Source organism: Habropoda laboriosa, unplaced genomic scaffold (genome assembly GCF_001263275.1).
Source record: "Habropoda laboriosa isolate 0110345459 unplaced genomic scaffold, ASM126327v1 scaffold65, whole genome shotgun sequence".
Lineage (NCBI taxonomy): Eukaryota > Metazoa > Arthropoda > Insecta > Hymenoptera > Apidae > Habropoda > Habropoda laboriosa.
Window position 1 is genome coordinate 4,961,835 of NW_017100254.1, and position 5,792 is coordinate 4,967,626.

The window sequence follows — 5,792 nt, forward strand, 5'->3', positions numbered from 1 at the left end:
TTTTGCTGAAACTTAAATCTACGCTCGAGATTCCCTGTATCGTAAAATAAACCATAACATATAAAGGTGAAATAAAAAAGATAAATCGCGGAAGCCGGAAAACTTGGAACACGCAGATGAACACGAGCAATAAATGAATCATTGCAAGTGCATCTACGCCGAACCTCGAGCAAACTATCTTTGCGTTTCGTTTCGAAGGGCCTCAACATCCGACCGCGAACGCGGGAAATTCGAAAAAATCGACACGTGCATCCAGTGGCGAGTGGCATGCTCCACTCGCGCCGGATTCACCATCGATTTTTCAAATCAGATTTTCCTGAAACAGGTTGAACACAACGAAAAAAAAATTGGGCCTGCCCGATCGGAGACTGTGTCAACCTGCCCGGCCCTACCTACTTATATTTACCATACACACACACCAGAAAGTATACTACCTATCCTCCCTGAACCTATATTTAAAAAATGCAAGTCACACATACAAAAACAGACGCTCCACGGTTCTCACACAGACACTCGGGCGCAATATCCTACACTAGAGAGACGTCCCGGGACGCCTCCGACGCCCGAGAGTTAGTCAATCAATCACACACTAATGTACATACCAGTTTTCCTGAAATCGGCTGACGAAGGATAGCGACCATTGCGATCATACGAGAGAAAAATTTACACGCGATGATTTTAAATGTATTTCCTTTTTCCGTTTCGTTTATTTCTCTTTTGTAACTTTCACATGTTACTGTGAAAAACGGAAATTGGTAACGAGAGAAAAATGAATCTATAGCGACGCAATTCCACAGCCTAACCACACATACTCTGTGGAAATACGTCGAGCATGATACGCTAACCTATCGTCAGCCGCTGAGAAATTGTATTATCTTACCAACTAGTGTCATCGTACCCATCGCCTTTCACTCAATCAAGTAGCACCTGGGCACGTGAATGGGTTCTTGGCAATGAATACGGAAGGGGTTAAACCTGAAAATCCTGTGCTAAAAATGCATTATTATCTGATTTTTAATATACCATCTATAACGGGCTAATATTCTTTGACTTTATTACTAATGGAACTTTAAAAATATATTGGCAAGGAAAAATCTTTATTCGTGTAGTGAGTATTATTAATTCATTCAATTCTTGCAATACGCATTTAATCGATAAAATAAATAGAACAGGTCTCTATTCTGGTAATGTTAACAAAAACCTATAAACAATTGTTATCACTGTGTGATAACTGTTTTCAAACAGACGAAGTCGAAGGACGTTCGACTTCTATACTAAATTTAATACGAAAATTCTACGATTTCTCGTGGAACAATTATTCACGTGGATATTCCACAAATATCTAAATTGAAAATATTCTTATTTGACCAGTATCCAAGTCGATATATTTCTAATTGTATTTACTAGTTTTACTGTAATTAATATCGTATTATCAACATTAACCAGAATAGAAAAAAACGACGCGGTGCAAGAAAACCTAACCTGATCTAAGAAATAAATCACACAAAATGTTACTACTCACGAGAGTGAGTTATTATACTCACACCCGTGGTCACTGTGCTCGTCAAAAGATACTACGTAATTACAACTAGTCACCCGTGTCGATTCGGACCAATCGTCCTACGACATGATTGAGCGACCAGAGGAACTTCAACACATGCGACTCACAGTTCGTTGAGTTAAAGCTGTCGTCTAGGCTGCCACAGCAAACTGCTACCCCCAGAGGAAGTCATCTAGGTCGCCACTGCGAAGAGGAAGTCATCTAGGACGCCACTGCACACCGCAAGTTGTCGTAGAAGTCATCAGGAAGACACCATAGGGACCACAGTTGAGGCAGGCTGCAACACTTTGTAAAAGAACGGAATATTATTATTTGTTCTTGAAAACGAGATGATTATTTCAAATTTTCGGAATTATTTACTACACTGAACTTTGAAATTTTCGTAATTTTCACTCAAATAGAGATACATATATACATTTCAAGAATTAACAACTCTTTAAATGAAAAAGATTGAAACTATTAAACTTTTACTTTGATAGATACTTACATGTTCAGCTCTGAGAGCTCCGCCCAATGATTTCTTCAAGTGATGCACTGACTCTAATACCGGTAACGAATTTCAGAAAGAATAAAAAAATAAATAAAAAGTTAATAACGCGACCGTGTATATATCCGGCGAACAAAATCACTGACTCTACCTTCGCGTAATTTATTGTGAATTTAGTATATATGTCTACTTTAAGAGCTGTATTGCTCTGAAAAACAAGAAAAAAACCTTGTACGCAAAAAACACTGACTCTACCGACCGCATTGCGCGCGGTCAACATCTCTGGAAATAAAAACTGTTCGTTAGCAGGGAGGAGGGGGGCGTGTTTACTTTTTTTTTCGTACCGAGTGTTCGTCAAGAAAATACTGTATTGTTGGAGAAATGCAGAACCTTATGTGACTACACATTTTACATTAACACAAATATCAATAATTATCAAGATTAATTTACGTCACAATGAAATTAATTTGTGAAAAGTAAAAAAAATAAAAATGTTTGTTATTAGAGTTAGCAATTATTACTATGTTAAGAATTGCGTAATATATCGCGGTTTATAAATATTCGAAAATGTTTGTACGAAGTAAAATTCCGTGGCTAAACTGAACCATAAGCAACAGGTAAGTAGTCGATTCTACGTAAATAATTTTAGCGAATATTTAAACTTGCGACGAAAATTGTATGTATCGGTAATTGAACTCGACATAGGGATAGTAAAAAGGCTGGAAGAATAATATTAACGATTCTACAAGACAGAAAAAATATCGCGACCGAAATGCAGCGAAAGGTGCAAATTATTTCAATAAAATCAAACGACTTTATGTAATTAAAAATTCCACATTACAAAGCAAAGTTTGAAACGATCAAGCCACGAATTCTTTTGTAAACTATGTAGAAATAAATTACGCCCGAAAGAAAGAAGTTTAATCTGTTCTTCTTGCATCTTAGTATATTGCTCAGTTAATTATAACGTTTATATAAGTATACTTAGTTATACCCTCCTGTAATTATACAATAAATGTGTACCATGTATTACCATACATTGTTACATACCCACGTAAAATCAATGATATAAAAAGAAAAAGAAATATATATACATACGATCGGCTTTGTAATAATAAATTAAATATTACCAATTATGCATCAAACCCATAAACGTTGCCCTGAGATTAGTCTGTTCCTGTTTCTCTGCTCTCTTCATCGACCAGATATCTTAACAGAAGAGAAATATTAATTTATAACATGTGTATTGAATAGAAACAAAATTGCGTCATAATTAAATAATTACTTTAATTCGAACTCTATTGCGGAAGTTTATGATATGACTGTGTATTAATTCATTAAGCAAAAGTAGTAAGAGAGTGTAGTAATCGTAGGATAATCACCAGAAATGATAGAATACGCGAATGTGAATAACACGTCTTGTCGACTCGAAGCCCGGTAACTGAATGACTGATTTCCCCCCCCCGTGATATCGTCCTCTACAACTAATGCTAACACAGAGTCACCTTTGTGTTTATGTTTCGGAAATTTCAACGGAAATAGCAATTCTGAGAATTTAACATAGAAAAACTATGCCTCGAGGCAGCCGTGCTCGGTTGACTGCTTGGGTCGCCAGTGTTTACGAGTTTTTATAAACACAAGTTTCGCGATATCGTATGTTCTTCATGTCGAAGCTACGCACGATGCGATTGAAATATTCTTCGATTTTATATAACAATTCACGTCCCATCTGTTCAACAGCAATAAATTAAAAAATTATGAGGCCACTTACATAATTACTGGAACGAATTGCTTCTATCAATTTCCTGCCTCTTCAGTCGATTTTGAATACAAAAACCTGAGAAATAGAATAAAAAAACGTTTAATTTAAGGAAAATTAAACAAGTATTAGCTAAAAGAAACAATTAGAACATTTAGAGATTAATAAATTAAATTTATAATAATACCTTCTTATCAGGCACGTAACTACGTTCACTCTCTACGGCGTCCAAAAGTAACTGACGAATCAACATGTCGTTGCTAGGATACTGGATATAGGAGTGGGGGTACCCTCTATTCGAAATAGCTCACTTATTCGAAAATTTTGAAATAAATTAATCGTCCAGATACCCCAAAGCTCCTTCAACGCATTTTAGTTGTTCAGACACTTAATAATCTCCAACACAATTAATGTCCACGCCTTAATTTGTTAATTTGATTTATGTTAGGATACGTGTTCATTTGCGAGTAAAAGTATCGCGAATTATTCTTGAGAGTGAAATTTGTTAGTACACAGGGTACTGAGAGTGCTAGCAGAAAACTGGACATATATTTGAGAGTACTCTCGAGAGCAACTATCTTAATTGCGCAGTAATTACTTTTAGCCTTTAAAAGGTCTCTTGTCACACGAAACACCTTGTTTAAAGTGTATGGCAGTACAAATTTCGAAAAGACGTTTAGTATTCCAAACGTTCGGTATTTCAGACGTTCAGACGTTTTATAATACGTCAATCTGCTGTTATAGCAAGAAACTCTTTGAGAGTACTCTCGAGAGAAACTATCTAACTACGCAGTAGTCATTTTTAGCCTTTAAAAAGTCTATTGTTACACGAAACACCTTGTTCAAAATGATTAGCAGTGCAAATTTCGAAGAAACGTTCAGTATTGCAGACGTTCAGACGTTTTGTAATATGTCAATATTTGCAGTTAAAAATTCGACAATCCGACCGATATAAAACATCAAATTGCAGAATAAATCAACGACATACACTTTTCAATATCACTTGTATTCACTTTAAACTTACATAAACACAATTGCTTTCAACATAAACGTTCGTTTTGCACATGATTCTCTCTACGTTTAAGAACGGTGGTCGGGAGTGTTCGGTAACGCTCGGATCTATTCGGTCAGCGATTCTCTTTTCGAGTATCCTGTATACAAAACATTCCATATCAAACTGGACACTTTCTGTCACTATGTCGTAGATTTGTTTCAAACTCAGCACAATTATTGACATATTAAATGTTAAACTGTTAAAAAATGGAGTCAAATTTCTGATTACCTAACAAGGGAACATATCGAAGTGATAATTGTGGGCATTGTAATCTTATTCTATGCTGAATCGGTAACGTTGGGAGCAACACGAAAATGGTAAGGGCTCTCTCGGCCCTCATGTCGCGGACACAAAGTTCCATAAGATGTTAGATCTATCCTGTATCTCGTTTGTGATTGAATCTCTCGTGTGCCCTACGTTCTTTGGTGCAGGAAGGCTTATCGGCTTCTAGAATCATCTCCTGAATTTTTTCTCAGGAGTAGCTGAACACCCTGCATATACGTCCATGTAAGTAATTAATATACAAGGTATAGGGAAAGTATAGAATTGCAGACGAGGTATAGACTGTGATTGAATGGAAGGACTATCGTAGGTAGTTATATAACCAACTTTAGATATAATTATATACAACTTTATCGACTGATAGCTATCAAACAGACCAATTATAAATCCTATTTTACATATTCTACATCTGGGCTATAATGGAGGTTATTCAGTTTTTTTCAATGCTTTGTACTTTTACATATAACTGACACATTTTTATGTTGTACAAGTAATGCAAGAACTACAAAGCAATGTTTGCTATAGTAACGAGTGAACTATATTATACTAACAATTTTGCCATTTTATTATATAAAGCTATCATTTACATATTTTTATATTACATATATAGTATTATATGAATATTTTTATACAAAATTAAGACCTAATC